Raw genomic sequence first — 18,566 nt, 5'->3', positions numbered from 1 at the left:
CGGAACCTCACCCCGCCCGAAGAAGATTCTGGCTGTACAAGACCCTGTCTGTGTGGAAGCAGCCCCAAGAGTTTGTGGGTACCAGGAGCATTCCTGTTTCAGAATCTGGACTATTCAAGAAGCGTTCCCTTTCTGTCCACTAGGGGGCCGCTCGTAGGGGGGATGGAAAAAACGGAGGCTTAAAAAATATGCTGCTGAAATTTCAGCAAGAGGGGAAAAGAGAGAGCGTTTGAGAGAGAGAGAGAGAGAGAGAGAGAGAGAGAGAGAGAGAGAGCGCAAAGCAGTCCCAGGCTTCCTCGTCTCCTTCACGTCAGAGGCAGGAACCGACTGTGCGAAGGCTGTTGGCTCAGCACGCAGAGACGGAGGAAGGCGCAGACACAGAGAGTGGGAGCAGAGGGGTCCTTCCTGACCCAAGGAATTAGCGCGAGTGTAGTCAAGCCGCCTGACTTTTTTATCTTATTTTGGTTGCCTCCTCTTCCTCCTTCCACTCCAGCCCTGCCAGCTGGGAGCCTCCTCTCTTCCTCCCAGAAAAGGAGGAAGGGAAGAGAAGGGAGAGAGGTGGGTTCTCTAGGTGAGCGCACCCGCCGGCTCCAGCCCGCACAGGCAGGAACCTCTTCGCAGAAAGCTCCTCTCGCTCCCCGCCGCCCACCCCCAGCCTGGTAAGTGCGTGCGCTCGCTCCTTGGGTTTTCTCGCTAGCGTGATTTCAGCACCGCGGAGAGCTACGAGATGCCTTTCCCTTCCTGTGTGTCTGTGTGTTCCTGCAAGGCATTTGGCACTAAGGTTACATCTATCTCTCTGCTGCCCTGGAGCTGGGTTCTGCGTAGCGGAAAAAGGGCACAAAACTATGTCTACCGGATTAAAGGGGGATGTGGACTCCGGCCTTAGGGCTGTGCGTGTGCGTGAGTGCCATGCTGTTGCATAAGACAGGTGAGGTCTGAGCTAAATTGACAGTTGGTTTCTGTGTCTCTGTGTAGGGTTGTTCTATGTAGATAAGAGAGAGGGTTTGGGGAATTAGTCATGCATCTTCATTAACTCTTTCCTGACAAGCCATTCACGGTGGGAAAGTGTTGCAAAGGAAGTCTGGGGGTTTGGGAGTGGAGGTAAAAGTTATGCTCTTCTGAGAGAGATGGAAGAGATGGTTGTTAAAATGTCAATTTCCCCAGGATTCTCTGGGCTCTTGCTGTGGGAGGAGACCAATCTGACCTTTTACTTTCTCTCCTGGTGTGGATCCATGGCAAGTGGAGAGGTGCGACAGGTGAACATCAGGATGGAGTGGTTTGGCCGGGCTGAGGTCCCCCTGACCTCACAGGAAAGTGTCTTGAGCTTTGCCAAGATTGGCTGATGTGAATTATACTTCATTTGCAAGGAGGCAGGAAGTGCCCTCCACTTTGCTGCCATTCTTGTCTGTGAATGGTTGAGGACAACATCTGTTCTGCCCCGTTTTCTGCCTGTGGAAGACAGCTCAGGGGAAGGGTTTGCCCTCACATGTCTGGGGAAGCAGACTGAGGCTGACTCTTTCAGCACTGAGGGGCTCCACAAATAGGTTCATCGTTACTTTAAATTTCATTGCTATTTCTTTCTGCAAGGCTCTGCTCTGTCTCCTCTGCTGATTGCCTCTCAGAAATATGTTCATTAACTCCCTGCATCTGCCTTGGGTTTGCCTGGGAGACACTATCTGCTTGCTCCCTCCTTCGGTTTAACCCACATCTGGTTGGGTGGGACTGTTCAACAAGTGGTGTTGGGGACTTCCTTTCATCATCCAGTCTCTAGGGAGGGGCAGGCTCACTCCTTCATAACCCCAATGAACTCTAGGTTGCAGTCTCTCTTGCTTTTAATTCAGCACCCTGGGCCCCTCTTCCAAGCTGAACAAAGTACTTTCTGCTCTTGTTCTGGTGATAGACATAGTCCTGAGTGAATGACAGCACTGTTTGTGGTTTGGTTTGGTTTTGACTATGCTTGCCATTGAAGATCCAGTAACCTCCGCATCAGTGAATGCGGTGAGGAAAAGAGTGCAGTCAGAGGTTGTAATGGCGGGGAAGGAAGATTGAAATAGAGAAGCGGAGCATCAGAAACCAACACTGACACATTCGTATTTCAACTCTCCCAACTCCTCCCACCCTTGAAACCTCTCAGTTTGAGCAAGAGAGTGGATGGCTTTCTGCATGACGTGGCCCTGAAGGTTTAAAAAAATCCATGCCCTTGCAGTGAAACCTGTCCTAAAGCACCATTTATTACTAAAGTCACTGTGCTTAGTGGTCATTATCTTATTAATGCCCTTAAATTCTCTCTAAAAGAAGTGCTCAGTGTCCTTACTAGGCCCACTTAATAAATGGGGAGACATAGGAGTTGGAAGTGGTAGGCTTGAGCATAGCAAAAGTGGAAATAACACTTCTGGTCTCCTATTATCTCATCACCTCTGAGGTGCAGAAATGCTCATGTGTGAAGGAGCAGAGATGGATTACTCCCCAGTGGACAGAGTTGCAACTGAAACCTTTTAGTGAGCTCAATGTGGAGCAATGACTTCACCCTGGTGAAGAATGAGAATCAGCCAGGAGTCTCAGGTGCTGCTGGCCTCAGGTTCTCAGCCAAGAAGATGGCTAGGAGCCAGGCAAAGAGCTCTCTGGGCTTACTATGAAGAGAGAAGCCCAGGCTTGTGGCCTCTAGGCTGAACTGATGTCACACACCTGATTGCCATACTCACCTTGTCCCAGAAATTCCAGTTGAAGGCACCCTTCTGGGGCACATTGCCATGAGTGTCTTGGTTCTAGGTGTTTAATGACTTTACTCTCCTCTGAGCCATCTCTGCAAGTGCCTCCATTGCATCCTTGGTGGCTCAAAATATGGAAGGATGACTAAGGAGCAGGAGACAGCTGGGCCCTGAGCACCCAAAGAAACCTTAGTGGAGTAATGGGAGATGGACACAATCCCACCTCACAACCAACTTCTGCACCCCTGGCAGCCCTTGCCCTCCCATCTGGCAAGCATTTTAGAGAAACAGCCACTGTGTGTTCTCATATCCAGCCCTTGTTCACAGAGCAGGGAAGACTCTGCTGGCTGCCTCTTAGATCCGGGGATGGGAGAGATGTGGGGAAAGGTGGAGGAAAGAGAAGGTGGGCACCCTGCCTTATTTATTCTCCACAGCCATGAGTTAACATCTTTGACCTAGAGAGCACTGCTGTTACTAAAAATAATCCAGGTATAGTTTTTATACAATAAAATGTACTGATCTTAAGTACTCAGATTAGTGAGTTTTGACATTTGTGTAAAACACTACCCCCAATAAGGTACACAGAAGATCCCTTGTGCTTCCTTCCCATCAATTTTTCCTCCCCCCATTTCATCACTCTCTGACTCCAATTAACATAGCTTCCACTGCTTCATGTTGCAGTAGAAATATATTGCTTAAGGTGATACTTAATGAGCATGTTACGTAGATCCTAGACTTTTAAGAGAACATTTCAGAACTCTGGGGTTACTGTCATTGGGTGGGTGGCAGAGAGGGTAGGGGAGGGGTACATTCTTTGTCCAAGGTTGTGGTCACGGTGTTGGAAAGTCAAATGATCATTGTGAGTGTGTGTGTGTGTGTGTGTGTGTGTGTGTACCACAATCAAGTCCGAATAAGAACCACAGAGACCCCTGCAAGCCCCTACCTCTGAGATGACCTAAGTTATTTGATGGTGAAGTATGTGGAAAGGATGTTAAAATTCCTATTCAAAACTTGGAATTCAACATTTGGGTGGCTGGGTATAAGTCATCCTATCTGGACTTCAGGAGGAAAGAGTACTTGTGTAAGGATACTAGGGGAGGAGAGAGGAGCATTTATTGTGATAGTGTTTATGCCATGAAATTTGGCTTCATCAACAAAGGTCATGGCTAAGGTTGTCATTTCTCCTTATTGAAAAATGGCTTTAGAACCAGAAGACACTTTGGAGATATTCATGTCCCATCGTTTACTATCATAGTTCCATTAAGGATGTCTCTGTTCTTCCTTCTTCCATCCCTGGTTGTAGATTAAGATAGGGAGTCTCTCTTCTATTTTATCATAAAGAAGCATTGGAGTTATCAGAAGGTTTTGATGATTTTGGTGGAAAATGCACACACACATACACACACACACACACACACACACACACACACCCCTACACCCACCTGGTTTCTATAAATGCTCTATGTTTAGAGAATGTTACATAGAGATGAGCCTTTTGTGCACATTTCAAACATAAGGTCCTCAACTAAAAACTCAGTTTCTGGTAGATAAACCAGTAAATCAGAATCTTTAGCAGACCTCAAAATTTGACCAAGTAGGTCAGGGAGCTCTTTGGATGCTTGGTAGATGGACATGTCCTCTGCCTCTCTTCACTCAGAGCCTTTACTAAGCATTTTTTCCTGGTGCTGCCCCTTCTGGGATCGCCTGCCTCAGGGAATGCACTATTCATTCAGAGTAAGCGAGAGCATTTATGCGAGGCTGCTTCCTGATTCAGCTCTCCCAGCTAGGATCCCTGAGTGGAGCATGAGTTGCTAAGCCACCAGGTCATGGCAAGTTAGAAGATAGTCACAATGCGGGCTCCTGAATGTCTAGGCAGAATTTTGTGCAGAAACACAAAATTTGAGTGATCATTACCAAACCAGTTCCAGTGCAGAGGAAGTGCAGAGGCCTCTTTGCCTAGTGTGGACCACAGACTGTTAACAAAGATCAGATGAGAGTCCTGCTTAACTGCACTTTCATCTGCAGAGCAAACTCAGTGGGAAGGGGAAGCTGGGATTGAGATGTTTAAAAGCTGTTGCCAACTGTATGTAAGAATCTCTCCATCTCTACCTTGGAACATTACTTTGGGCTAGAATTGTATTAATAACTAGAACACAGCAAGTAACCCATGTGTCAGCTGGCAAGGGAACATAAACAGTCTTGCCCTCTTCTCTTTTCATCCTTTATTATTATTATTATTATTTTTTGTGATGAAGTATATATAACATAACATTTACCTTTTTAAGTTTACAGTTCAGTGTTTCTTTCTGTCTTTCTCTCTCTCTAAAAATCAGTGAAAAATATCCCCAGGTGAGGATTAACAAACAAACAAAAAAAAAATGATTATCAGGACCCAGGAGGAATTTATGGTTCTTTTAATCTAGATGAATTCTCATCACACTATAAAGTATGAAGGAAACAGAGAGGAAAAAAGCCTAGAACATTGATCCCAGGACAGTATTAAACCAGAATGGCTAACATTTGACAACAGCTTAGCAATTCTCTGGGCTGGAATTTGGTCTTTGATCCTAGTACACCTAAGAATTCATAATCATGGGTTCTGATAGCTTGGATCTTTCTATCGGGTAATGATAATGCTAGCCAACATTGACTGAGTGCCCACTAAAAACTTTAGTCAAGTGCTTGGCACAGAGAATGCCCTTAGTAAATGTTTGTTATCATTACTATTAATATGCATTTTATATAATTTATATCATTTGGTGGCTAAAATATTATGACATATACCCATTTTATTGACGAGGAAACTGAGGCATAGTGATATAACTGACTTGCTCAACTTTCCACAGCTAACAAGTGATAGAGAAACTCAAAGCCAGGTTTGCAGCCTTCATCTTAATTGCTTTCTTCTATTCTTTTATATTCATCTGGCAATGAATAATGGCTTCATTGTGATTCCTCCTAAGCACCGTTAGAAGAATTTTGCATCTTGCATTACTGCTAACTTTATAGGTGCAAATCTAGGTGACTGTCCACCTAGATTACCTACATGTTCTATAAGGTCCAGGAGAGCTCAGCACAGGGCCTGGCACACAGTAGGGCCCAATCAAGACTTTCTAATATGCTGTTGGTTTTGCTCAACTTAAATAAAGGGGTTCCCACACTTGTTTCCATTGCTTAATAATAATTATATTAGTAATAACTATTACTGATGGGTGTTCACCGGGTGCAAGGCGCTGTACCAGGTATTGCTCTGGATTCTCACAATATCGGGAACTGGTAATTCTCATCAATTGGAGGTTGTTGTGTGGAAAGTGCTGCGCTCATTGTTGTCCAACCTGTTATTCAAAACCTACAACATTTAGCAGGAGGGTTGCCAAGGAAAACCTTCTGCAGGCAAATGAGAAAAGGAGACCCTGGTCATAGCTTTTTCCTTTGAAGACCACAGGGGACAGAATGCATCGATGAGGGAAACAAAGTCCCCAAATTCAGAGAGGCTAAGTAACTTTTCTGAGGACACACAGAAAAAAGGTAGTAGGGTTGGCTTTGAACCCAGTCTCTTTGAAAGGGAGCCCTAGCTCTTTCCCTCCTCTGTGCTGTTTCTGTCTTAGACACACCCTTTCCCATCCTGAGCCACACGTGCAGTAAGAAGCAAGGCCTGGGGGCTTATTACCAAAATACGTGGCTTCATATTCCTGCCCCACCAGGTCCTGACTTGTGACCTTAATTTGAGGATCCTCACCAGAAGCCTCTCTACCTCCCTCGCCTCCCTTCCCCTAAAGTCTAAAGAGATCCTCACACATTCTTTAAGGGGTTCTTATGGGAATTAAATGGGGCACAAGTACAAGGTGCCTAGCACAGCCCCTGGCAGGGAGCACTTGCTATTTTCTGTGGCCTAGGGACTCTGTGAAATGGAGGGAGGAGGGGTGATGGAGGGGAGAGGGGTGTCGCCTTAAAATAAGCTGACAATGATCTGGGCTGACCTGGATTTTATATTCTCTTCAAGTGCTAATGGGCTGGGTTGGCCCTTGTTTGACATCACCTTGATTTTAGGGGCATGTGTTGGCTATTTTTCTCCTCCTCCTTTATTACCAAGAGCCTGGCAGCTGATATTTTAAATATCTGAAAGATGCTTCTCACCAATTAATTACTTGGAAGTTGTAGTAGACCGAAAATTAATTTGGGCCTTAAGAAGACAGCAGGTTTCTGAGCCATTCCACTCGCAGCTGGAGGCCAGGAACCTTAGGAATCCTGTTCTCTCGCCTTCCCCTCCCTCCAGAGTCTCTGCCATTCTGGGTGTTATTTATGAAACCTTTTCCCTTCCTTTATAATTATGTTTTCCATAAGAAGAACATCAACAGCCACCTCCTGGCTGGGCTAGAGTAATTGTTTGAATTTTTCGACTGTGTGCAATTTCAAAGGCTCGAGTTTATATAGATTACCTTGAATTTATCTCCGAAAGCGCATCAGGAGAGGAGCTGCCGCCTGCCTGGTGAAGTATTGTAAGCCCTGTAGCCACCGAGCGCCGGCAGCTGTGTATGGTCTGTTTATCTAAATGGATTTCCGTAAAACAGATTCATTAATAAGCCAGGTTTTGCAAGCCTGTCCTGCCATCTCCTATGGGCTTGTCAATACCAAGGTCAGCAGTGGGGCCTGGCCAAGGGACAGATGTGGAGAGGAAGTCAGCTGACAGCAGGCCAGCTGTGAGCCAGGGGTGGAGGGGCCTGCAAAGGGCAGAGGGCAGCACCAGGGCAGGGAGCCCTGCCCGCGGAAAGGGGAGGCTCTGAATACCAGATGACAGCCCTGCACATGGTGATGTGGGAAAGGGCAGAGGCCACGCAATCTACAAGGTGGCTTATTCCTCTTGGTGGGTGACCCAGTCTGTGCCACAGGGCAATGGAACTTATAAACCTAGCCATAAAGGCCCTCGTTCATCGCCGTATATATTTACAGAGATATAAATGAAGTTTAATACCGATGAAAGTCACTATAAAAGCGAAGGACTTTATCTGTATCTATACTCCAGGTGCAGGTCAGTGCTGGGCTTCTTGCCTTTCTTTGACTGAGAGCCACCAGCGCACGAGCTCAAGTGCACGCGCCCACACACCCCAAGTGAGATGGGATTGGGAGGGCACCCGCAATGATGCGCTCCCCCTTACCTCTGTGGGCTGTGGAAAAGCAGCGGGAGGAAAAGAGAAAAGGGAGAAAGCGCTGCCAAAAACCCAGCGGCTTCCGTCGGGAGTCTGGCTTTCAATAAAACAATTTGAGGGAGGTTAGCTTTTCTTTTCTTTTTTTCTTTCCTTCAGGGTCCATTTGCTGAGTACATTCAAGTGGAAAGGCCATTTGTTTTATTGTGGTAAAATACACATAACACAAAATTCATCATTTTAACCATTTTTAAGTTTACAGTTCAATGGCATTAAGTACATTCACGTTGTTGGGCAAACCATCACCACTAGGAGTCATTTTTTGAAGATGCACAAGTTTTGGGGTGTCCACTTCTCTTTCAATAGCAAGCCCAAACAATTAGTTTCATGCTGTAAAGACCACATTATTTTTAATCCACAACACTAGCAAAGTAGCACCTTTCAACTCTTCAAAATTATAGATATTCAGTAGAAATACCAAAGCAATAAAAAAATATGGAATTTATGCAAAAAGTTAACAGTTTTAGGTCTGGTGGTATTCACTAATTATTCTGAATCAAGTCAGTAAGAACTCTGGGATTTTTAAAAATTTGTTTGGGTGACATTGGTTAATAAAATTATATAGGTTCCTGTAAGGAACAGGTTTCTGCTTTCCATTGCTCCAGATGACATGTGGACCTGAGATTGCAAAGCCCTGACCCGCCCCAGCCAAGCTGTCTCCACCGACCGCCTTGCATCCTCTACTGTCCACTCTGGGTCAGTAAGAGGGCAAGCTGAAATGGTGCCAAACAAGGATTTGAATCCTGGCTCTCCCACATACTGGCTGTGTGGCCTTGGAGAAGTCACTTGACTTCTCCGAGCCTCTGTTTTCTCTCCCCTGAAAAGGATAAGTAGTTCCTATCTCTCAGACTTGCTGTGTGTGTAAAATGAGATGTCATTTTCTATAGCAAGGCTCATCACAGCCTTTAGCACACAGGGGTGTTCTATCAGTCGACTTCTTTATTAATGGAAATGTCTGAGGTAGAAAAGGAGCATTTTGAGAGTGGAAGTCAGGGATCACATGGCTACTTGACACATATTCTCTCCAAGGAATGGCCATGTGACCTGCGCAATGCATTTCAACCCTGCCCTCTTTTCATCTCCACACCAGGTATCCTCAATCTTGAGAGGCCTCAGGGCCACAGTGCTGGGGGCAGCCACTCAGAGGGAGGTTGAAGGACCAAATAAGATGGCTCTTACCTTCCTGGAGTGGCCCCCTGTCTGTATCCCTGTAACTGTCTCCCTGGAAAGGCCAGGGCAGCAATGCAGCCTGTGTAGGCGCAGGTACCTAGGGAGCGTATCTTTGGGTCACCAAGGATGCTCTTCCAGATCTGACCCTCAAGAGGTCAGCAGATCATGCTAAGTGTTTGGCATCCTCCAACCATCCATCATCCAAGGAAGGGCCAAGTGGAAAATCCTGGAGGAGAGCGAGGAAAGGGTGCGGCTGCTCTGGGCCCTGATATGTTCTGGGTGGGAGGGGAAGGAGGCCACTCGCAGTCCATCTCTTATTACTCATGGTCTGAGGCACAGGACAAGAGTTATTAAAATGCAAAGTAGGAGTGTGCCATACCCTTCTCTCCACCCCACCCCCTTTTTTATTTTATCAGCTTAATTTAGTGAGACTGAAAGGCTCAGGCAGCCATGCTGGGAGGTGGGAGGGATGGGGAATAAAGCACTAGAGAGGGTCTGTGGCGGCTCTTCTGGCAGCAGCCTCTCTCCCACCCCTTTAGGGTTCCCTTGCAGGGCTGGAGCCCAAGAGACTGTGACCAGTTTGGGACTCTCTGCACATGTACATGCACATTTCCATTGCTTCTGTGCTTTGTGGGGATGGGAGGAGGGTGTCCTGGGGCCTCTGGTGACCACATTTAACAGAGTGGCTGGGTTCCCACCTGACAACCTCCCTCTTTGCCAAACTGGAAACCTGGGAGGAGACCTGATTCCTGTTCCTTGTGACACTTTGCCCTTTTAAGTTAATTTTTTAGATAATAAATTTGTGTTCTTTATTGTATTATAATTTTTAAAATTAAATTTATTGGGGCAACGTTGGTTAATAACATTGCATAAATTTCAGACATACCACTTTGTAATATGACATCTGATGAGGTGGGGTGACATACAGTTTAGCTAGAGAAGAACAGCATGTGCAAAGGCTCTGAGTTAGAAAGATTATGTTGGAAGGCAACTGAGAACTGTGATGTAGCTGGACACAGAATCACAGGATCGTGGTGAGAATGGTGGGAGATGAGACTGAAGAAGGAGACTGGAATTGGGGCCTTCTGTCAGGGTACCCACGGGAGAATTCCCAACAGCTTGGGTGCTTTAGGTATGAGATCTTAGCTATGTTGTAGGATGCAAGCCTGTTGCCTCTTTTATCAGAAAAGTAAAGGCACAGCATAACAGAATTTTGTTCACTATTGAATATAATAATTTTATTCAATACATGTATTCTTATATATATATATATTTAATTTTACTTAAGTTTTGCTTTTTTTCTTTATTTTTATTGTTGACACTATTACAGATATCCCAATTTCCCTTACCTCCCAGCCTCCTCCCCCGCTTCCCTCTGGCCACCACCAACATATATGTTCTTTAGCTAATCCTTTCATCTTCCTTCACCCAGTCATCCCTCTCCCCTCTCCTCTGACAGCTGTCAGACTGTTCCATGTCTTTTACTGCAAGATCTCCAAGCCGAGAATGATGGGGGGAACTTGGAGGTGGGTGGGATCTGTGGACCTCTACATCTCTCATCTCTGTAGAACATTGGGGGACACTGTTCAGCTCTCATTTTAAAAACATGAGGCTCGTTCTCAACCACCCTTGCCAATGACACCACTCTGATTGGTCATACAGGGATTAAAGGTGTGATTGTCTAATGAGAATGAGAAATAGAGAAGCAAAGCAAGAGATGCTCGAGACCAGAATCCTTGAATGCTCATTCTGTTGACTTTAGCTGTGGCTTAAGAAAATTGTCTGCTCTGTGTCTTCGACTCCCTCTCTTCTGGAAAGAGGATGAGGCTGGGAGGCTCCCGTGCCAGGTCCCCAGTCAGGGAAAGTGCTTTCCTATTGATCTGTGTGTCAGCAATTCAAATGGGGTATTTATCCTGCGGCTGAGCACCTAATAAAAATTTAAATTTTCGTTTAAAAAAATCGAAAGGGAGGCAAACACTCCTCAAGGAATACCTCGGAAAGAAAGTAAGAAGACAACCACACACAATTCAGGGCCTCAGGAGGTGCTGGAAGACTAGGATGGTGAGATTTGCCAAGAGGTGCCTCAGACCCTGGAATTTCTCTTCTTAAATGCCCTTCCCTCCCACAACAGACACCCTTCCCAGGCTCTGCAGCTCCAAACTGAGACCCTGACTTTGTCACTCCTGCCTTCGTCACTCCATTGCTTGGGCAAAAGGCAGATACTTCTCTCTGAGCCCTCCTGTTGCATAAGTCGGAGGACTTATATGCAGTGATGTCATATATGCAATGCTCTTGGAGCAGTTCTCAGCACATAGTAGGTGTTCAATAAAGCTTTAGTTCCCTTCTGTGACTCCCCTATTCTAATTCTTCCTTACAATCTGATTGCAGCCAGCTGCTGCCTTCCTTGAAAGATTCTAGCCACTAAATCACACCTATGTGTAAATGATTGCTAATGGATTAATAGATTGTGTAGTGGCATTCACAGGAAGCAGAGGAGAGAAAGAAAGGAAGCTTTAACAGCAGAATGTCAGAAACTGGTCACAGGCCTCTGTAGAGGTATTGAGGACAGTGGAGCTTTTGCTCAGTCCCTTAAATCATGCCAATAAGAAAACCACCTGTCCAGTCATCTGTAAGGACGGGATAACCAGGCCAGGAAAACAGGTCATGCTATCATATAAGTTACTTTAGAAAAATATTAATATTTTAAAAAATACCCAGTTTTTGTTAAAATTTGTGATCATATTTTTTTCTGCTTTTTTTCCTTAGGTTTTTATATCACTGACCTGGTTTTGCCTCTAAAAGTCTACCCTTCAAATGCAGATCTTGCCTAGGCATTCATTGCCCTGCCAGCAGCAAAAAGGCTATTTGTTTAGTCACAGAGCATATTCTGCTTTGTCTATGGACTTTCTCTGACCACAGACAAACTATATGAACCACCGCCTCTAACTCTTATTTGGCCACATGTACTTTAAGAAATGGGGCAGGGATGTTTGGAGTGTAATTTTACTATCATGTTGAGGTTCAAACCCAAACTCTAGAGAACCCCTCAAATCAAAATTTTAGACTTACTTGTAGAAAAATATTAAATACCAACAACATGGACTTTATTCTACAACTCCAAAGATTCTACCAGTTATATTGCTGCTCTTCAATATTTAATGTAGAGTGGATACCCTATCATCTGTTGGAAGAAAGATTCATTGGCTGGTGTTTGGCCATTTATTCCTTCTCTGGGTAATCTTTGAGATGTTGTTGAAGATTGGTGACTTAGCATACTCGGTAGCACTAGTAACTTTACATGTTCTCCTTTCATCATATTTACTATCATTTAAATAATCTATTTTCTGCTTCATTTACTTTTCTATTCTATGAAAGAACTGGAATCCCCAGGGTAGCTCCTGAACACTCTAAGCTTTTTGTCTTCATTGCATTTTTAAAATGTATTTGGCACCACAGACACTGTCTCCCATCACTTCACCTCCATTTCCATGACACATGCTGGGATGCAAAAACAAACATATTGAAGAGTCCTCAGTAAGAGATGCTATTGTTCTAGGAACTGTCCTAGATGTCAAATATCCAGAATTGCTGAACCCTCAGAGCTCATGAAACACACATTCCAGGGGAGACATGCAACAAATCCACTGCCAACTTCTGTTGACTTGACCTTCTCATTATCTCTTAACATATGTCCATTTATCTCCATCTCTAACCTGCTAGCACTTTATTTAAATTTTCATTATCTTCCTGTTTTACAATTAAAATGAGACCCTCACTAGCCTCCATATCTTCTCTTGCCTTCTTCTAATCTTTTTTTTTTTTTTTTTGTCTTCTTCTTTTTAAGAAGCCCAAAAGCATTTATTTGAAATCAGCAAGAATACTAATTGGGGACACACTAATTTAGGCAGAAGCCTAAACAGTGTTTCCTCTTGTAATCTATTTCTACATGTTAGAGATCTCATCAATATGTGTATCTGATCATGTCACTCCCCTACTTGAGACCTTTAAGAATTTCCCATTGATCTTGGGATATAAACAAAAATCCTTAACACGGCTCTTTGCAGTCCAGCTCCTGTTTCTTCCTGGAGATTTGCTCGTCTTCACCTTTAGGGCTCCACTCACACTGGACTCGGTTGGAGTCCCCCAGGCTTCCTACACTCTGCTCTGTGCTATGCCCGTCCTTCTCTGCATCCTCCCCCTCCCTCCATCCCATCTCTCCATACCTTCCTTCCTCGGCTTAACTCATCTTCATCTACAAATCTCAAGTCCTATGCTTCTTCCTCTAGGAAGCCATCCTTGGATCCCCAGACCAGGCTAGGTGCCTGTTACATGCTTTCATGGAACTTTGTAAATTTCTATTTATCATTTAATTATTTTAGTTGTGAAATGTAACATATCTATAGAAGCACACATGAAATATAAACATCAAAATGTAATCAATAATAATGTGCCCTGTAACCACCATCGAGGTCAAGCAATAGAACATCACCAGGACTCCAAGGCCACCCTGTACAGTTCTCCCTGATCACAAACCCCTCCCTCCACTGGAGAGAACTGTTTTCCTAACTTCATGGTCATAATTTTACTTTCATACCAATTTTGTTAAATTTAATCAAAATATTAAGAATAAAAGCATCAACTTTTATATAAATGTCTCACATTTATTAGTACATATCCAGTCTCCTGGTAGTGGGTACGTCCAAAGGATCAGGGAGAGGTCTATTTTCTATTTGCTTGCTTTGTCTTTCCAGGGTCTCCTCAGCCCCTGATACACAGCATGTCCTCAGTAGATATTTGGAGGCAGTGTGAATGAGATGACACCAAGCAGCCCATACACAGAAGCTGAGCTATCATGAGGATCCTTGTTAGGACTGCTTTTCAGAAGGGGGGCTACAAATTGGGGGCTACAAGTATAACCAGCGCCAATTAGGGCATCCACTGCATATGAAGAACTTTTTTCCAGAAACTTGAAATAAGAAAAGTGACTGCGTAAGCTCTATGGGGAAATGTGCATCTGTTGGTGTGACTACTCGTTTATCTATCTATCTTTCCAACCATGTCATATCATGCTCCTATTGAAATATACTAGAAAGATGGAGCATCATAGCAGACCTGGGTGGGAAAAACGATAATGGTTTTTACGCAGACATAAGTATTGGCCTCCATTCACGACCTGCAGCAATAAACCCCAGGCCTGTCAGCAACTCAGACCAGAAGATGGTGAGAAAATAAACTGTGTCTCAGGGGTTTGATTCATGAGGGAGAAAAGCCGTGGCAGGACCATGGAAACACATGAATTATTCACAGTTCAAGCCGGGCAAGGAAAAAGAGGAGGAGGGAATGACCAGGAAGCACCCATCAAGAGAATGAAGCTCTCTCTCCAAGGGGGTTGGCAGTAGAGCGGCCTAACATGGGGACTAAAGCCAGGCATGAAGGGAGGAGAAGCACCTTGTCCCTCAGACAGGTGAGCAAGAACACCTGGCTGGATTGAGGTGGCTCTCTAGTCCTGGGGTGTCCCTCCCTCTGACAGCCGGCGAGCAACAGCCATGCACTCATGATTGACTTTCAAAGTCAGTCCTGGTGCAGGTTCACTGCTGCCCTGTGGTCCCAAAGGAGGGAGGCACATCTGACTGGGGTGGTGGCCTGGAGGTGGAGCAGGAGAGCAGGAAGGGCGTGTGTGTGTGTGTGTGTGTGTGTGTGTGTGTGTGTGTGTGTGTGGGCGGGGGGTTGTGGGGGAGGATGAGTCACCCTCTGAGAAGCATTGCTTTACCTCCTGGCTGTGTGTGAGTGTATGAGGCGAGTGGGAGCTAAGGAGAAGAGATGAGGCTTGTTCCTAAAAACAGAAGAGAGGCTTAGGGTGTGTTGAAGTGAGAGGGCCCCTGTGAGTAAGAGACCTGGGAGGAAGGTGAATGTTAGGAACGGAGAAAATGCAGGAGTGCAGTGAAGGAGAAGATGAGATATATTTAGAAGTGGGACCACAGCTACATTGCTTCAAGTGAGAGGCAGCCAGGCTCGTGCAGGCAGATCCATCTGGTTTAGAGACCTAGGTGGGTGTTTGGTTACCCACCAAGAGCACGGCCCATGGTGTCTGTAGTATTTACTGAGCACTTTTTATATGTGCCAGGCTTCCCTTAAAGAGCTTACACTCTAACTCAAGGAGACAGATGAATAATGAGCATGTAAACAAATAATCAAATGAGATACCAACAAGTACTAAGGGAGCTGTGAAGCCGGGTAATGTGTCTGAGACGAACTGGGCATGTTGGGAGGCAGAGGGGCTGCTTTCTCGAGGGCAGTCAGGAAAGGCCTCCGGGACCAGGGGACATTTCAGTTGAGCTCTGAGAGGGGAGTGGGAGCCAGCCTGTAGGGGAAGCAAGGAGCTCAGAATGTGGCTGAACAATGAAGGCAATGCAGTCAAGAAATCAACTCAAATCCATCCCACATGACCTCACCGAACCTCATTTTCCCCAGTCTGAAAGATGAGAGGGCTGGACTAGCTGGTTGCTAAGACCTGCTCAGTGTAGCCTGTGGCCTCAGCAAGTATTCACGGAAAAGGTGGGGCCTGACTTGGGTCTCAAAGAAAGATCCTCAAAGTATAAGTGAGGTCGTTGAAACCAGCGCCAACAAGAGCAAAACAGGAGTATGGGCTTTCCCCCTGATGCGGCCGGGCCCTCCTTCCTCCATCAGATGGGGAGCCTTCTTCCCAAAAGACAGCCCAGGCTCAAACTCCACTGCCTCCAATGTTTTGCTGAAATGAAAATCCATTACTTCTTGTTCCCATGGAAAAATACTTCTATTTGGCCACTTATCTCATTCTGCCTTTTATTGTAGTTAACAAAGTGACCAACCTATTTATACATCTACTTTATTTATTTGTAAACCCCTTGTTCATCTCTGAGCCCCCAGCACAAGGCCAGGCTTGCGGCAGGTGACCCCCTGGAGGCTGAAGGACTGAATAAGTTGAGGATGGGGATGTGCTGTTCATCAGCAATCATAACCAAAGGGTGCAGACTGGGGCCTGAAACAACAGGAATTTATGTCTCACAGCCTGGAGTCTGAAAGTCCAAGATCAAGGTGCTGGCTGAGTCAATTCCTGGTGAGGATGCCCTTCCTGGCTTCTGGTGGCCACATTCTTGCTATGTCTGCACTTGGTGGAGAGAGAGGGAGCTCTAGTCTCTCTCTTATGACACGAATCCTGTCAGATCAGGCTCCAGACTCACAACCTCATTTAACCCCAATTACTTCTGGAAAGGCGGTGTCCACAAATACAGCCACACAGGGGTTCTGCCTGCTCCGCCCCTTGCTTTTGCCTAACTGTGACCTGGACTATGGCATTCCCCATCCAAGTCTCCAGTTCCTCCTCTTCAAGGTGGGGGAAGAGGGGGTAGTCCTTTCCTGGGTTTTATGGGGTGAATGGGTAATGTTCCCTAATTATTTAGTGTTCCTTGGAGCGCTAGTTCTGTGAGTCAGGCTAAAGGATTCTTCTAACCCAGTTGCTTCCAGAGATTATTCATCCAGAAATGTAAATGAGCATTTAAAGGAGCTCAGAAGCTGGGGATTGCAGGCCAGAGACAGCCTTGGCCTCAGCAGAGGGTGGCTGAGGAGGGGCCAGGCAGAGCACTGGGGTTGTCTGGAAGATGCTCCCTGGTCTGCAGGATATGTTGCTTGACATCAGGCTCCTCAAGCTCCCCCCCTTTCTTTTGCTTCAGAGTTCCCCAAATTCATGTCCCCCTCTTACAAAATACATTTTATTAACTCATTAGATGGTCACTGACAGTAGAAACCTTGGGTATTGGAGGGACAGAGCCCTCTGCCATGCTGTACAGAGTGGGTGGACAAGGAGCTCCAGGCAGAGGCTTTATCCTTGGTATACTGCTCCGAGAATGGCTGCTGGGGAAGTTGGCATTATTCAGGTAGCCCTGAGTGTGTGTGAGTGTGTGTGTGTGTGTGTGTGTGTGTGTGTGTCCCTTGTACTCATCCGTGAGGCCAGCCTGCATGAAGACAGTGAAATTGTGACATCCATGCTCTCGGCTTTGACACCTGACAGAAAGGACATGGTTTAAATGTCACAGCAAGGGCCTGTGACAAGGGGAGTTAGAGAAGCAGGTGTCTCCTTGCTTGACTGTGCTGTGGAAGTGCTGGGCTGTGACCCTCGGTGCCATATGTTAGTGAATTGATTTTCTAATTTGGAAGTATTTTTAGGAGGAGTAAAAAGTCTGCTATAAAAATCCATATATAGTTATTCCTTTACTCAACATCCATTTATTATATATTTGGTCTAAGCCACTGTTAAGCAACGTGAAGGACAAAGATTGTTAGACCAACCATCATTGTTATCAGCACTCCCATGAAATAGATAGGAATCATGAGTCCCATTGTGCAGAATAAGAAACTGAGATTTTAAATAAGCTATCCAAAATTTCACAGCCAAAGTATTATCCATGAGCTGTCAGAATGCAAACTTAGCTCTTCTGGCTCCAAGTCAGACGCTCCTGGGAGGTGACAATTAGGTAAAGGGGTGATGACAAGACCATAGACCACAACATAAGGAAGAGCAGGTGTGGACCATGAGTGGTGTGTAACTGCTGTAGTTCTGGGGAGGGATCTGGAAAGATCCATAGAGGAGGTGACCTTGGGCTTGGAGGCATGGGGACCATTTCTACCATTGGAGGGAAAAGTGGAGGCAGAAGAGGGGACAAGCAGAGGGCGGGAGCACACAGCAAACAGTCTGGCATGTTTGGAGTAGTGCTCCTCCCTCCTGGCTATTTATCAGAATCACCTGAGTAACTTTTCAAACTGCCAGCACCATGCTCCCATGTCCAGCTATTCTGGTTTAATTGGTCTCAGTCATGGGTGTCATCATTGATATTTAAGAAAAGCTCCCTTCCCTGGCTGGTCTGGCTCAGTGGATAGAGTGTTGGCCTGCCTACTGAAGGGTCCCACATTCGATTCTGGTCAAGGGCACATGCCTGGGTTGTGGGCTACATCCCCACTAGGAGGTGTGCAGGAGGCAGCCAAACAATGATTCTCATCATCATTGATGTTTCTATCTCTCTCTCCCTCTTCCTTCTCACTGAAATCAATTCGAGTGTGTGTGTGTGTGTGTGTGTGTGTGTGTGTGTGTGTGTATCTGTATATATCTATAATAATAAAACGGTAATATGCTAATTAGACCAGACATCTTCTGGATCTCCTTCTTGAAGAAGCTAAGGCCAGAGGGAAGGCAGCCTAGACCCGGGTGCCTGCAGGCGGCCAGAGGAGGGAAGCCCGGTCCCAGGTGCCAGAGGGAAGCTGGTGCCGGCAACTGGTGGAAGGAAGGCCTACTCTTGCCCGAATTTTTGTGCATCGGGCCTCTAGTATGTATATACAAAAGAGATGCTCCCTGGGTGATTGTTGCACAGCTCGGATTGAGACCCACGGGCACTGTGAAAGGACTGTGGAGGCGGGGGGTTCCAAACGGGGTCTCTCAAAGGCACCAGGCTCA

At 45.8% G+C, this 18,566-nt stretch overlaps 1 protein-coding gene across 3 annotated transcripts in view; it reads left to right on the top strand.

Annotated features, from left to right (window-relative positions):
• Positions 1-303: 303 nt before the first annotated feature.
• Positions 304-18,566, top strand: part of TNR (tenascin R) — a 310,075-nt gene continuing 291,812 nt past the window's right edge. For all 3 annotated transcript variants that reach the window (XM_084865195.1, XM_084865194.1, XM_084865193.1), the window contains exon 1: positions 304-659. The gene's annotated coding sequence lies outside the window, so the exon portion shown is untranslated. The remainder of the gene's footprint in view (positions 660-18,566) is intronic.

This window comes from Pipistrellus hanaki (assembly GCF_964339955.1).
Source record: "Pipistrellus hanaki genome assembly, chromosome: 18".
NCBI lineage: Eukaryota > Metazoa > Chordata > Mammalia > Chiroptera > Vespertilionidae > Pipistrellus > Pipistrellus hanaki.
Note: the sequence above shows the minus strand (reverse complement) of the source record. Positions and strands in the feature narration are given on the sequence as shown.